The sequence below is a fragment of the Rhinatrema bivittatum genome, chromosome 2, assembly GCF_901001135.1.
Source record: "Rhinatrema bivittatum chromosome 2, aRhiBiv1.1, whole genome shotgun sequence".
Classification (NCBI taxonomy): domain Eukaryota; kingdom Metazoa; phylum Chordata; class Amphibia; order Gymnophiona; family Rhinatrematidae; genus Rhinatrema; species Rhinatrema bivittatum.
The window spans coordinates 450,001,380-450,018,346 of NC_042616.1; positions in this window are offsets into that span (position 1 = coordinate 450,001,380).

Consider the following 16,967-nt stretch of genomic DNA (forward strand, 5'->3'; position numbering starts at 1 on the left):
CTGTCACATGGTAGGAGCACTGGATGGCTGGCACCATCTTTACTCATCAGCCCATATGCCTGTCACATGGTAAGGGCAAAGGGGCATCGGCGCCATTTTTTTTTTTTTTTTAGAACAGGTGATGCCTGGGAAATCTTTCCCCGAGGCCCCCCCTGGATCTCTCCTCTCCCTGAGGCCCCCCTGGATCTCTCCCCGAGGTCTCCCAAGGCCCCCCTGGACCACCAGGTAACTTTAAAAGGTTTTGGGGGGGTCGGGAGGGGGGGTCGATTTAAAGGGTCGGATGGGTTTTTTTGGTTTTTTTGCGGCGCGGGCCTTCGTAAAAAAATAATTAGCGATGGGTCAGGTCGGGAGGGGGGGGGGTCTATTTAAGGGGTCGGATGGTTTTTTTTGTTTTTTTTGCGGTGCGGGCCTCCGTAAAAAAATAATTAGCGATGGGTCGGGTCCGGTCAGGAGGTGGGGGGTCGATTTAAAGGGTCGGATGTGTTTTTGTTTTTTTTTTTGCGGTGCGGGCCTCCGTAAAAAAATAATTAGCGGTGGGTCAGGTCGGGAGGTCGATTTAAAGGGTCGGATGTGTTTTGTTTTTTTTTTTTTTTTGCGGTGCGGGCCTCCTAAAAAAATGTGAATTGGAATCGGAAACGATTCCAATTCACATATCTTAACGATCAGATTCGAGCCCCCCCCCGCAGCCGAATCTGATCGTTAAGACGATCTGGCACACGATTCACATCTCTATTATCTAAACACTTTTCACTACTTATATAGTGCCTGGGGGATCAGAAAAATGGCTGTCCACCTTAGTTGAATGGGGCCTCAGCACAGAGATCTGCTCCACCTGTACTCCCAGCCGAGACTAGAGAATTGTAGTATCTTCAGGGCTAGTTTTCTGTCTGCAGAGCCAATCAAGGCACAAAATAACAGTTAGCTTTCTCACCAAAGGCCTTCTGGCTGATAAGAGTTTTCTTGTCAATGGTACTGCAGGATTTCATTTTCAGTCTTACATATCCTCAGGGTTGTGGGGATGTGTATGCAGATTAAGCTTCCTTCTGAATCAAGGCAGCATCCAAAGCCTGTGCTTGAACTGCAGGGCATAAGTCAAATAGCCCCTGATGGACAGCACAAAGGATGTGAACTCTCTGGTGAAAAGTGTCACAGGCAGAACAATAAATCACAGGAGCATGCAAAACCCCTGTTTTGCCTCAGATGCAATATATAATTCTGTATAAGTCACCGCACTAGGACAACTGCTCATGAAGCATTCATTTATGATGTCTAGAAACGTTATGTCCCTGATATACCCCAATGAGACATTCACTCAATCTATACAAATTATCTCAGTTTTAGGAAAAAGCTAAAGGCCTGGCTTTTTCCATCATAGATGGAGTTTCTATAAATTTCTTTAAATGGATAGTGGGTATTTCTGATTAGGAAAGGTACAGATTTGAAATGCTATTAAATGTTCTGCACAGTAGTTTTATGGGTGTGTGATTTTAACAGTTATGTATATGGTTACATTGATTGTAAACTTTTAACTGTTGTTTTAATTGTAAGCCGCTCTGGCCAGATCTGGAGTCTGTTGTATGGTATATGAGAAACAATAAATACATACAAATAAATAAATAAATATGGGGTAATTGAAATCCATATTATTATTGTGTGGATTTGCAATAATGACTAAAGGCTTTAGTACCTTTCCTAGATAGATATAAACCATCACTTCTGAATATACATGTATGTCCCAGGTGCATTCCCAGTCACCAATATATTCTAAACCTTCTTTGCAGCAATATTTCAACTAGGAATTGAAGTTCTTTGGGCCAGATTTTCAAAGCTCTACGAGTTTAAATCTGGTTATGCACGCCGGGAATATTTTTAAAAGGCCTGGCGACATGTGTAAAGCCCCGGGATGCATGTAAGTCCCGGGGCTTTACTAAAGGGACTGTCCGGGGGCGTGGCGGGGCAGTCTGGGGGAGGAGCAGGGTCGGAGCCAGAGGCCTTCGACACAGCGGCCATTGCTGCTGTGTCGGAGGATGGTGTACCGGCAAGTTGCCGGCGTACGCAACTTGCGCCTGCCCAGAGGCAGGCACAAAATGTAAGACAAAAGTCGGGGGAAGGGGGGGGTTAGAGTAGGGCTAGGGGGGAAAGGTTAAGGGAAGCGGTGGGAAGGTCAGGCTAGGGGAAAGGGAACAGGGGAAGGCAGTGTGGCTCGGCACGCGCTAGGTGCACCCCCTTGCTCACTCCGACCCCCAATTTTATAACATGTGTGCGCCTGCTGGGTAGGTAGCTGGGTAGATATGAGTGAGGGGCTGTCTCCCAGGAAAAAAAGAAGAATTCACTCATATAAGCACACAACGTAAAGCTATACCACATTTTAAGCAGTTTAGTACAGATTAGATAAAAAATAGCCAAAACTGCTGTTCTACTTCTCCTTTTAGGAGGCAGGAGAACAAATGAGCTCCAATTAACACAAAATTCTAACCAAGTTGCAGTTTATTTCAAAAGGTCTGCCTGTCCAAGCTCAAGTCCCCCTGCTGACATGTCCCCACCTTCTATCTCTGTTTTTAAAATTATAAACAGTTTCCACAAAGGAGTGTTTTAATGAGCAAAAAAAAAAAAAAAAAAAATTCTAATAATTTTCTTGTATATTCTTCCTTGGGTTTTTTCTTTTTCCACATTAAAAGTACATCAGTAACATTTCATATCTTTTGTGGAATGTGTGGGCCCAGCATGCAAATTGTCTGTGTGAAAATAATTTTAGCTGTGAGTCTGAGTGTGTGAGAAGCTGAAAAATCTTGCTTTCGACCCTCTTGCTATGTATGTGCCTGAGCTGCAGCCACAGATGTGAAATCAAAAAATTATTTCAAGTACAAGAGCAGATGCCTTTTGTTTCCTGCACTACTACGGTGACATCAGCATGCTCAGTGGGGACTCCCTCTCCCATTATTCCAGATGTGCATGATGTCACCCAGAGAAAATACATAAGCAAAAAGGAGATTGGCTTGCAATACCAAGGGGATTATTTTTGATAGTAGTATGGATTTTAGGGCTCAGTTGCATACCATTCTTTCTACCAGATATTGTAAGCTTAAACTTTTGCGGGATTTGAGACCTATTTTGGACGTGGCAGATTTTAGAATAGTTGTTCAAGCATTCATTTTGTTTTCAGTGGACTACTGTAACTCACTATGGGCCTCATTTTCAAAAGTATCGCAGGCCTGCGATACTTTAGAAGATGAGGGGCGGGGGGCCAAAACGGGGGGAGGGCCTGTGCTAGCCGGCAGCGATCGCACACCGCCGCGGTGCAATCGCTACAGGTTTCGCACCCAATAGCGCCACCATAGGAGGTGTAGCTATTGGGAGCGAAAGCTGCCGCAAAAAGTCACTTACCTTTTCGCTGTCCGCCGACTCCGCCCCCATCCTGGTATCGCACGCGATAAGGGACTTTTCGCATGCGAAAAGTCCCTTATTGCGTGCGAGTGGCGTGGAAAATGAGGCCCTATATGTGGGTTTATCCTAAAACCATTTGCGTGTTTTACAGTTGTTGTACAAATCTGCAGTGTGTTCAGATACAAGAAGTCCATTAAAGGAGCATTTCACTCCTCACTTGTGTCAACTTCATTGGTTGCAGGTTACATTCCGGGTGAAATTTAGAATAGTAATTATGGGTTTTAAAGCTTTAAAGGAGAACCATTCTACATATTTTACAAATCTGTTTACGTTTATCGGTCATCCCATTGCTTATGATCTGCTACCCAACAGCTACTAGCGATTCCATCTATGGGGGAAGTTCGGCTACAGTCTACAAGGAATCGAGCTTTGTCTTTAATAGGACCTAAATTGTGGAATGAATTGCCTTTAGATCTGTAGATGATGTCTGATTTGAAGTTTTTTTTTAGACAATAGCTGAGGATATTATTGTTTAGAGAAGCTTTTACTGATGTTTTGTCAAACTGAAGATTGTTTATTTATTTATCTATTTAAAAGCTTTTAGAGACCGGTATTCGTAGGAACATCATATCAGTTTACAATGAACTTAAACGTAGTACATGGAACAGGGTGCATAGAACTTGGAGGGGGATGTCAAGGAACGTGAAGGGGCAGTGGGGATTCAGACGTAATAATTATGGCGAAAATAGTTATAAGATGGTGGATATGGAAATACACGTACAACTAGGTAAGAATAGAGAATATAAATACAACGCATTAGTAGAACGTGCAGTAAATTATGCATTCAAAGATACAATGATACAAATTTGATACTGAGGATGCTAGGTGGGAAGGTAGGGGGATAAAAAAAGGCAAATGAGAGAGGGTGGGAGGAGAAGCGGTTTGAGAGCATTAGTGTAGGAATCCGGGGGTAGGGGTGGGGGGAAGGAGCGAGATAAATAAGCAGGGGGAGGACTTTTAAATGTATGTATGTGATTTTATTATTGTTATATGTTAAGGTGTGATCCGCTTAGCATGATTGGATTATTATAGGTAGACACAAAGTGTTTTAAAATAATAAATAAAATAACTGTCTTTATTCATGCAAGCAGCAAACCAAGTGGAATTTGCACCCCCAATCTGCCACACACACACACACAACAAAAAAGAAACTGATGAATAACGTATTGAGTGCCTGAACATGCTGCTAAAACCTTTTTGCCTACTGAGATGATGTATACTTATTTTAAAGCAAGCTGTTGATTTTAGGTTCATATGCAACCTCGTATGTATAATTTAAGTGTTCACATTATTCATAATTCACATTTAAATTCATATAAGTGTTTCTGAATTAGTTCTTAGCAAGTTACCTCTAGTTCCATCTTTACTATGCTAGTTCAGTCCTTACTGTTCACCTTCTTAACTGTAAACTGCTACTGCTGATCTTGGATCGTCTGCTGCCATCCATACATGATGTACCCCGCCTTGAGTGAGTTTCGTATCCAATAACTAAATGAAGGATGGGGGGAGAAGGGAGAGGGAAATGAAGCAGATAAAGTATTGCATAGCCAAGAACAGAGAGCCAATCATTAAAAGCCAAATAAATCCCGCTTATACACTTTTACAGAGACACTCGGCATGATTTCAGCCCTGGTATGGATTCGGAATGCAAACTTCTTGTTTCTCCCAGACCAGCAAACTATCCCAATGTGTCATTTTTCGTACAACTGAAAATTTGCCAGCATGGAGTCCTCGAAGAATAACAACTTCCTTTTAACTCAGTTTAGCGTGATATATCACAGAGCACTGTGTGGCGCATCACACAAAACTGCCAATTAACCCAAAGTCGCTATTACAGGTATGAGCTTCCTTGCTAACTAATAAGATTGGTAGAGACTAAAATATTTGATTACAGTGTCTGTCTGCAGTGCAGCTTCTAATGTGTATCTCCTGCCATGGCCACAACCCCCCACCCCCCAGTAAATGCAAGTGCCGTTCAGCTTCAATAATGGCCTGTTATGCTCTCTGAAAGAGACTTTGTGTGTGTGTTTGTGTGTGTGTGTGTGTGTGTGTGTGTGTATGTGTAATGAATGCAGTCCCTCACTCTTCCTGTAATCTTCCCTGGCTGAAAGCAACCCCTAAGGATGCTGAGTAGTGCGTCGGCAGGCAGTTCATAATGAGAGAAGCTGCCCTGCTCTGCAGTATCCCTTAAAACAAATACTGGCCAGCCGGCAGCTGCCAGCTTTAGCTGGAATTAAGCTGCCCTTTTCTCTGCTTCTGAAAGCATTTGACCTCGCATTCCAGCTAGGAAAGCACAGTCGTGGCACATTATTTGTGCCTACTAATGCTGTGCAAAGATTGGAAGCTGCTTAGAACCTCGTTGCTCCAAGCCAGTCTTATAATTAGAACTTCCTTGGCTTCTAATGAGTGTTCTGAATCAATACTGGTGACTCACGAGTGTAAAACTGAGGAAGCTGGATAACGTGAAGCAACAACCAGAAAGAGTAAAGCCAGTTAACAGGTCACCGGCATTACCTCTCTCTCTCTCTCTCTCTCTATTTTTCTCCCTATCACAGCAGCATCAAATCTTTTGTTTTTTCCTCCCTCTGTCTCAATTGATCTGTGAGTGTGTATGTGTGGGGATGTGTGTGGGCTGATTTACTGTAGAATTCAAAAACATTATTGAAATGTAATTTTTGAAGATCTAACAAAGAGCATAAAGATATAATAGCATGCATACTGCATGCTCAATCAATAAAAATGTACAGGCATATATAGCGGAATATATTAAAGCAGAAATTTCTAGTCGGTGTCACAAACTGTATATAACTATAAGGACAGGACTATTATAAAAAGATTCAATTAAGCCTCATAAGCAGACATCCAAAACAAAGGACCAGGTGCAGCTGAAGATTGCAATGGCTTTTTTTTTTTTTTTTAAATAAAAGACAAGCTTTTTGCAAGAGGATATGCGATCATTTTCAAAAGTCAGTCCTTGATATTCAGGTTAGTCATCTATTTTCAGATCTCTGCTAAATACTTTTGCCTCTAACAAGAGTCCTAAGAGGCCATCGTGGGTCCCATCCAAAGAGGCCACCAGCCCATCACATGAACCCAGAAGTGAAACGTGGGATGCTTTGGGAACATTTCATCCTTTTGGATCCTTCATTTCATGAGACAAAGATTGACTTTACACAGTAACAATGCTAGAGCGTCTCTAAAAGTTATAGCCTAGAGCTAGAACCAATACGTTCTTCCAAGGGTACTACAACAGCCTTCCCTTTTGCATCTCCCAGTTATTTAAGGGCTACTAATAACTAGAGACCAGGACAACCTTCTGAGCTTCAGACTATGTGTGCTTTTCCAGCTTTAGGACTAGAATTATCAAAATGCTATAAATATAGCAGAAATAGCACCCGCATTAAAAAAGAGGGTGTGTTTATGCAAATGTTAAGAACATAAGAACATAAGAAATTGCCATGCTGGGTCAGACCAAGGGTCCATCAAGCCCAGCATCCTGTTTCCAACAGAGGCCAAAACCAGGCCACAAGAACCTGGCAATTACCCAAACCTGTGGTTTTGGAATCATTATTCCCTTTTGTCTTAAGAACATAAGAACATGCCATACTGGGTCAGCCAAGGGTCCATCAAGCCCAGCATCCTGTTTCCAACAGTGGCCAATCCAGGCCATAAGAACCTGGCAAGTACCCAAAAACTAAGTCTGTTCCACGCTACTGTTGCTAGTAATAGCAGTGGTTATTATCTAAGTCAACATAATTAATAGCAGGTAATGGACTTCTCGTCCAAGAACTTATCCAATCCTTTTTTAAACATAGCTATACTAACTGCACTAACCACATCCTCTGGCAACAAATTCCAGAGTTTAATTGTGCGTTAAGTGAAAAAGAACTTTCTCCGATTAGTTTTAAAAGTGCCAGATGCAAACTTCATGGAGTGCCCCCTAGTCTTTCTATTATCCGAAAGAGTAAAAAAAAGATTCACATCTACCCGTTCTAGACCTCTCATGATTTTAAACACCTCTATCATATCCCCCCTCAGCCGTCTCTTCTCCAAGCTGAAAAGTCCTAACCTCTTTAGTCTTTCCTCATAGGGGAGCTGTTCCATTCCCTTTATCATTTTGGTAGCCCTTCTCTGTACCTTCTCCATCACAATTATATCTTTTTTGAGATGCAGCGACCAGAATTGTACACAATATTCAAGGTGCGGTCTCACCATGGAGCGATACAGAGGCATTATGACATTTTCCGTTTTATTCACCATTCCCTTTCTAATAATTCCCAACATTCTGTTTGCTTTTTTGACTGCCGCAGCACACTGAACCCATGATTTCAATATGTTATCCACTATGCTGCCTAGATCTCTTTTTTGGGTTGTAGCACCTAATATGGAACCTAACATTGTGTAACTATAGCATGGGTTATTTTTCCCTATATGCATCACCTTGCACTTGTCCACATTAAATTTCATCTGCCATTTTGATGCCCAATTTTCCAGCCTCACAAGGTCTTCCTGCAATTTATCACAATCTGCTTGTGATTTAACTACTCTGAACAATTTTATATCATTTGCAAATTTGATTATCTCACTCATCGTATTTCTTTCCAGATCATTTATAAATATATAGAACAATAAGGGTCCCAGTACAGATCCCTGAAGCACTCCACTGCCCAGTCCCTTCCACTGAGAAAATTGTCCATTTAATCCTACTCTCTGTTTCCTGTCTTTTAGCCAGTTTGTAATCCACGAAAGGACATCACCACCTATCCCATGACTTTTTACTTTTCCTAGAAGCCTCTTGTGAGGAACTTTGTCAAATGCCTTCTGAAAATCCAAGTACACTACATCTACCGGTTCACCTTTATCCACATGTTTATTAACTCCTTCAAAAAAGTGAAGCAGATTTGTGAGGCAAGACTTGCCTTGGGTAAAGCCATGCTGACTTTGTTCCATTAAACCATGTCTTTCTATATGTTCTGTGATTTTGATGTTTAGAATACTTTCCACTATTTTTCCTGGCACTGAAGTCAAGCTAACAGGTCTGTAATTTCCCAGATCTCCCCTGGAGCACTTTTTAAATATGGGGGTTACATTAGCTATCCTCCAGTCTTCAAGTACAATGGATGATTTTAATGATAGGTTACAAATTTTACTAATAGGTCTGAAATTTCATTTTTTAGTTCCTTCAGAACTCTGGGGTGTATACCATCCGGTCCAGGTGATTTACTACTGTTCAGTTTATCAATCAGGTGTACCACATCTTCTAGGTTCACCGTGATTTGGTTCAGTCCATCTGAATCATTACCCATGAAAACCTTCTCCAGTACGGGTACCTTCCCAACATCCTCTTCAGTAAACACTGAAGAAAAGAAATCATTTAATCTTTCCGTGATGGCCTTAACTTCTCTAAGTGCCCCTTTAACTCCTCTATCATCTAACAATCCAACTGACTCCCTCACAGGCTTTCTGCTTCGGATATATTTAAAAAAGATTTTACTGTGAGTTTTTGCCTCTATGGCCAACTTCTTTTCAAATTCTCTCTTAGCTTGTCTTATCAATGTCTTACATTTAACTTGCCAACATTTATGCATTTTCCTATTTTCCTCTGTTGGATCCTTCTTCCAATTTCTGAATGAAGATCTTTTGGCTGAAATAGCTTCTTTCACCTCCCCTTTTAACCATGTCGGTAATCGTTTTGCCTGCTTTCCACCTTTCTTAATGTGTGGAATACATCTGGATTGTGCTTCTAGGATGGTATTTTTTAACAATGACCACGCCTCTTGCACACCTTTTACTTTGTAGCTGCTCCTTTCAGTTTTTTTCTAACTATTTTTCTCATTTTATCAAAGTTTCCCTTTTGAAAGTTTAGCACAAGCCCCGTGGATTTGCTTACTGTCCCCCTTCCAGTCTTTAATTCAAATTTGATCATATTATGATCACTATTGCCAAGCAGCCCCACCACTGTTACTTCTCTCACCAAATCTTGTGCTCCACTGAGAATTAGATCTAAAATTGCTACCTCTCTCATCGGTTCCTGAACCAATTGCTCCATAAAGCTATCATTTATTCCATCCAGGAACTTTATCTCTGTAGTGTGTCCCGATGATACATTTACCCAGTCAATATTGGGGTAATTAAAGTCTCCCATTATTACCGCACTACCAATTTAGTTAGCTTCCCTAATTTCTCTTAGCATTTCACTGTCAGTCACACCATCTTGACCAGGTGGACGGTAGTATACTCCTATCACTATACTCTTCCCCAACACACAAGGGATTTCTACCCATAAAGATTCAATTTTGCATTTAGTCTCATGAAGGATGTTTATCCTGTTGGACTCTATGCCATCCCAGACATAAAGTGCTACACCGCCTCCCAGGTGCTCCTCTCTGTCATTGTGATATAATTTGTACCCAGTTATAGCACTGTCCCATTGGTTGTCCTCCTTCCACCATGTCTCTGAGATGCCAATTAAGCCTATGTCATCATTCACTGCTATACATTCTAATTCTCCCATCTTACTTCTTAGACTTCTGGCATTAGCATACAAACATTTCAAAGTTTGTTTTTTGTTTGTATTTTTATTCTTCTTTTTAATTGATAGGGATAAGTTAGAATTTTTTTTAGCTCAGGTGAGTTTTTAGTTACAGGCACTTGGACTACTTTTCTTATTATTGGAACCTCACTGTCGGGTAGAGATGTGAATCGTGTCCTCGATCGTCTTAACGATCGATTTCGGCTGGGAGGGGGAGGGAATCGTATTGTTGCCGTTTGGGTATGTAAAGTATCGTGAAAATCGTTAAAATCATGAGCCGGCACACTAAAACCCCCTAAAACCCACCCCCGACCCTTTAAATTAAATCCCCCACCCTCCCGAACCCCCCCCCCCCAATGCCTTAAATTACCTGGGGGTCCAGCGGCACACTAAAACATGGCACACTAAAACACGGCACACTAAAACCCCCTAAAACCCACCCCGACCCTTTAAATTAAATCCCCCACCCTCCCGAACCCCCCCCCCCCCAAATGCCTTAAATTACCTGGGGGTCCGTAGCCTTAAATTACCTCCGTAGCGGCGGTCCGTAGCTAAATCGGGGGAAGGGGGAGAGCAGGAAAAGCGGCACACTAAATCGTGTAGTCTTCAGCCGGCGCCATTTTGCAAAATGGCCACCGCAAAATGGCCACGGCCATAGACCAAAACGAATCGTTTTCCATACGGAAAACGATTCGCGGCAGGAAATCGCTCCCGGACCACGCTGGACCCCCAGGAACTTTTGGCCAGCTTGGGGGGGCCTCCTGACCCCCACAAGACTTGCCAAAAGTCCAGCGGGGGTCCGGAACAACCTCCTGTGTCGAATCGTTTTGGTCTATGGACGCCGCCATTTTGTGGCGGCCATTTTGCAAAATGGCGCCGGCTGAAGACTACACGATTTAGTGTGCCGCTTTTCCTGCTCTCCCCCTTCCCCCGATTTAGCTACGGACCGCCGCTACGGAGGTAATTTAAAGCTACGGACCCCCAGGTAATTTAAGGCATTTGGGGGGGGGGGTTCGGGAGGGTGGGGGATTTAATTTAAAGGGTCGGGGTGGGTTTTAGGGGGTTTTAGTGTGCCGTGTTTTAGTGTGCCGCTGGACCCCCAGGTAATTTAAGGCATTTGGGGGGGGGGGGTTCGGGAGGGTGGGGGATTTAATTTAAAGGGTCGGGGTGGGTTTTAGGGGGTTTTAGTGTGCCGGTTTTCCTGCCCTCCCCCTTCCCCCGATTTACGATTTTTTGACGATAAATCTGGGGAATTGGTATTGTATCGTGGCCCTAACGATTTTTGATGATTTAAAATATATCGGACGATATGTTAAATCGTCAAAAAACGATTCACATCCCTACTGTCGGGATGCCCTAATTCTAATGCATCATTAGTATCCTTTGAAGATACCTCTCTCCGAACCATGCGCTGCTGAGCGACTGTCGGCTTTCTCCTTTGTTCTAGTTTAAAAGCTGCTCTATCTCCTTTTTAAAGGTTAGCGCCAGCAGTCTGGTTCCACCCTGGTTAAGGTGGAGCCCATCCCTTCAGAAGAGACTCCCTCTTCCCCAAAAGGTTCCCCAGTTCCTAACAAAACTGAATCCCTCTTCCTTGCACCATCGTCTCATCTACACATTGAGACTCTGGAGCTCTGCCTGCCTCTGGTGACCTGCGTGTGGAACAGGGAGCATTTCAGAGAATGCTACCCTGGAGGTTCTGGATTTAAGTTTTCTACCTAAGAGTCTAAATTTGGCTTCCAAAACCTCCCTCCCACATTTTCCTATGTCGTTGGTGCCCACATGTACCACGACAGCTGGCTCCTCCCCAGCACTGTCTAAAATCCTATCTAGGTGATGCGTGAGGTCCGCCACCTTCGCACCAGGTAGGCATGTTACCAGGCGATTCTCACGGCCACCAGCCACCCAGCTGTCTACATTCCTAATAATCGAATCACCTACTATGACGGCCGACCTAACCCTTCCCTCCTGGGCTGTAGGCCTTGGGGAGATATCCTCGGTATGAAAGGATAGTGCTTCACCTGGAGAGCAGGTCCTTGCTACAGGATCCTTTCCTGCTACACCAGGTTGATGATCTCCAATCATGAGACCTTCTTCCTCCAAGGCAGCACCAGGGCTGCCAGCCTGAAGTTGGGACTTGGCTACTATGTCCCTGAAGGTCTCATCTATATACCTCTCTGTCTGCCTCAGCACCTCCAGGTCTGCCACTCTAGCCTACAGAGATCGGATTCGTTCTCTGAGAGCCAGGAGCTCTTTGCATCGCATGCACATGTACAACTTCTCACCGGTGGGTAAAAATTCATACATACCACATTGCGAAGGAAAAATTTGTAGCCTGCGGTAATGTGTTGCGTCGCGACCCACAGTATCGCAGTATGCAATACTGTGCACTAGGGATGTGAATCGTTTTTTGACGATTTAAAATATCGTCCGATATATTTTAAATCGTCAAAAAATTGTTAGGGCCACGATACAATACCAATTCCCCCGATTTATCGTTAAAAAATCGTAAATCGGGGGAAGGGGGAAGGGGGAGGGCAGGAAAACCGGCACACTAAAACCCCCTAAAACCCACCCCCGACCCTTTAAATTAAATCCCCCACCCTCCCGAACCCCCCCCCCCCAATGCTTTAAATTACCTGGGGATCCGGCGGTGGTCCAGAACGGCGGCGGTCCGGAACGGCCCCCTCAATAGAATCGTGTTGTCTTCAGCCGGCGCCATTTTTCAAAATGGCCGCCGCAAAATGGCGGCGGCCATAGACAAAAACGATTCGACGGAGGAGGTCGTTCCGGACCCCCGCTGGACTTTTGGCAAGTCTTGTGGGGGTCAGGAGGCCCCCCCAAGCTGGCCAAAAGTTTCCTGGGAGTCCAGCGGGGTTCCGGGAGCGATTTCTTGCCGTGAATCGTTTTCGTACGGAAAATGGCGCCGGCAGGAGATCGAGTGCAGGAGGTCATTCAGCGGCGGTCCAGAACCCCCGCTGAACGACCTCCTGCAGTCGATCTCCTGCCGGCGCCATTTTCCGTACGAAAACGATTTGCGGCAAGAAATCGCTCCCGGAACCCCGCTGGACTCCCAGGAAACTTTTGGCCAGCTTGGGGGGGGCCTCCTGACCCCCACAAGACTTGCCAAAAGTCCAGCGGGGGTCCGGAACGACCTCCTCCGTCGAATCGTTTTTGTCTATGGCCGCCGCCATTTTGCGGCGGCCATTTTGAAAAATGGCGCCGGCTGAAGACAACACGATTCTATTGAGGGGACCGTTCCGGACCGCCGCCGTTCTGGACCACCGCCGGATCCCCAGGTAATTTAAAGCATTTGGGGGGGGGGGTTCGGGAGGGTGGGGGATTTAATTTAAAGGGTCGGGGTGGGTTTTAGGGGGGTTTAGTGTGCCGGCTCACGATTTTAACGATTTTTCACGATAGTTTACACACCCAAACGGCAACAATACGATTCCCTCCCCCTCCCAGCCGAAATCGATCGTTAAGACGATCGAGGACACGATTCACATCTCTACTGTGCACCCATTGTGCACCCAAAGTGGGAAATACACGCACATATCAGGCTGATATGCACATAATTATTTGTTTTAATGCTGCCCAAGTAGGCGCATATCTCCCATTGTGCACACATGTTAAAATAAGTGGAAAAGGGATGGGGCATTGGCGTGGGGGGAGACCAATAGATGTGCATGTATACTTAAGCGCGCAGGCATGCTCTGTGGTCCTCTAATTCATTACTTTACTAATGCTATGGATGGCGTTTAATTCCTAAAAGCAAAAGAAATAGACTACTCAACGGGCTATAATGGGCTAAGAGGTGGAAAGGAACACATATAAACTAGGGGGATTAGGAAGTCCTATCCCTTGCCTGAGTGAACTAAGTACAAACTGGTGAAACTGGCAATGGCAGTGGCACCCTTCTCTTTTAAAATGCCCTCACTTATGTGGTTAAGTGGAATTAGTGTGTACACGTACATGTCCATTAGAAACAGCCGGTAATGGATGCGCATGAGTGTGTGGACACTTTGCAAAATGCATGTATGAAGACCCTACTGATTTCATGCACAAGATACGTGCGCACATGCTCATGCATGCACACTTCCTTGCGGGCAGAACTTCCTGTTCTTCCCAGACCTGCTGCGTAATAATTCCTCCATCAGCGCACCAGCCCAATTTTACCACCAAAGACATTGCACACTTGGAGTCCCTGGTGGAAGCCAATGAAGATCATCTCTTTCTGTGCGCTGGGGAGAGGATCTGCAGACAACCTTTAATAGAGGAGCCTCCCACCCATGTGGGGTAAGTGCAGTATGGGGGGTCAGCAGGGGCTAGGGGTGGGTAGGTGGTGCATGGGGATCAGTAGGGGCTGGGGGTAGGGTAAGTGGTGCATGGGGGGGACACTAGGGTGCTAGAATTGTCCAAATATAGCACGTGAGTAAATATGTTTGCCTGAATAATATTATAAATATAAAAAAACATACTTTAATATACATATTTAACATTATACAGGCAAACATATTAACTCACGTGCTATATTTTGGACAGTTCTGGCCATAATGTTTATATCTAACAATTCATACACTGTTAGAGCCTGTTGCATAGTTCTTCGTACTCCACAAAGCTGTCCCCTCTATATAAACAGATCTTTCTGCTGCCTGAACTGCACAATTACCTTAATAGTGACCTAGAGTATTAGAGCCCTTCATGCAAGTTGTGTGTGCAGGAATACGTTTGGTGTTGGTGCCATTGCATCACTTCTATGTTCCGTAATAGAATGCAAAGAGCCATGCCACCCACTTCAGACATCAGTAGCATACTCTATGACATGCCATTATGCAAATCCCTGTTACAGTTATAGTGCACACTCAACTCTTTCATCTTATTCCTTCCAATAACTTGAGGACCTAAAGAAGAAGGTCCAGTGGTTGCACCTATGGAGAAGGAGGTGGTTGGACCGGATGCATGCTCTGCAGGCTGGGACTGGAGGTAAGTTCTTCTCTAGCCATATTCACATGGTCTGTATAGATCCTGTTTCTATCAACATACACACATATGGGCCTATTGCTCTACATGACCCTGCCTCTGCTTTCAGCTAACAAAGATACTCATTCACACATACCTACATCCAGAATGCTCTCAGAGTCACTGTCATGAGGTGTTAATTGAAAGGTATCCCCTGGCCTAGCTGGGAAACCTTCAGTTCCTTCACAAACACTCAAACTTGTCTTTGAGTGCAAATTATAAGGGCCCTATCCAATACAGTATACTTGCAGCCTCATAGCCCAAGATGCCTTAGACCATTACTTGTCACTTCAAACCCTGTCACAGAGTCAAACACACAGCACATGCAAGTCAGCATCAAACAACTGCCAACTGAAAAAGGTATTTTGAATGTCCTAGGATTTATCTATCGGTTAGGCAAAATATATAGAATGTCATGGGCTCATACCTATTTGCTTTTCCCTTGTCCTACATCTTCACAACTAGAACAATATCTTCTAACAAAATGGAAGCACATGACTCACTATTGCTGTTCTCTTCACACATGTCAACTTGTTGCCGACAGAGGAGGAGGAGGAGAAAGAGGAGGAAGAGCCAGAGAAGGAGGCAGAGGAGGCTGCCGTGACACTCTTGCCCTCGCTGATGCATCTGCCACTGCTGGGGAGGAGTAGGCTGCTCCTCCCCCACCCTTTACTGGCTGAGGGAGGCCCGAATCACCTTACTCCTCTTCCAGCATCAACTGCTGGACTGCCTAGATAACCAGGCTCAGCATATGGAGCACCTGCTCCAGGCACTGAGCCTGTTTCTCAACAGCAGTTTGCACAGGTCATGCAGATGGTAGTGGAAGAGCTGAGGGCAATGCATGCAGCCCTTGGGGGTACTGCAGAAGAATCCCAAGTGCCAAGCCAAGGTCCATCGGTGCCAGAGCCTGCTGCTGTTGGCCTTGGCTTGGTGCATGGGAGTTTTCGGCAAGGTGCCTAAATCTTGGTCTCTGGCCTCCCTACTGCCCTGGCCCCTTTTTTCTTTTTTTGTTTATACATTTGGTCCCTAGTTTTCCCACGCCTATCCTATTTTCTTTTATGAATAACCCCAAAAAATTGTAAATAGCTTTTAAAATAATTGTAATACAAATGTTGTTATGTTTGCAACTTTGTGTATGTGTCCTTTCTTTCGTAGGGCTTGATTATCAGTGTTTCACAGGTTGCCAGGGTTCATCTTGTTTGATCAGAAACCCCCTTCCAATGCTAACAGTGCCTCAGCACCAAGAGACTGAATTCCTCGGTCATATCCAGGGGTCAAGACAACAACAGGCTGATGCAATAATCTTGGTGCTAATAAAATGGGCGCTGGTTTTCATTGCACATGTTGAAACACCAATATTATTTTGGGTATACGTTGCCTAGCTTACTTTGCTCTTTCTGGGAGACCTGTGTCTTTAAGAAATCCGATTGGGGGGCTTGAGAGGGAGGAGGGAGCAGGGCTCTGGCTTTCACTTTCATCACGGTGCTTTTCTGGGAGTGGGGTGGAGCGATGCCCATGTAAACTCTTCACGTGGTGGCTGAGACCCACGGGCAGCTTGACAGCACTGCCTTCCCCCTCCCCCCCCCCCCCCAGTTGCGGGATATTTACTTGGCTTCTCCTTATCTGCGGGACTCAGGGGGGGGAGGAGGGTGAGCTGTTCTCTGTTCAGCTCTTTGCACTTTGGCTGCTGCAGGCTGCAGCTGCTTGTGATCTCTTCACAGCCGCTTTCTACTGCATTTGCTCTGCTCCGGCCGTCCCAACTCCCTCCCCCCCTTCCCCGGCGGTAGTCGGACTGGCTCGGCGACTCTTCTACCCTTTCCTCCTCCTGTGTGTAACTGTCCAGCAGTCCCTACTCCCTCCCCCCTTCCCCAGCGGCGGAGGAATGGGCTGAGCCATTTCTCAGAGCGGCGACTTGTCTGCCCTTTTCTCCTCTCCTCTGTGACACCCAAGCACATAGCGCAGAGCTCTATGGTCT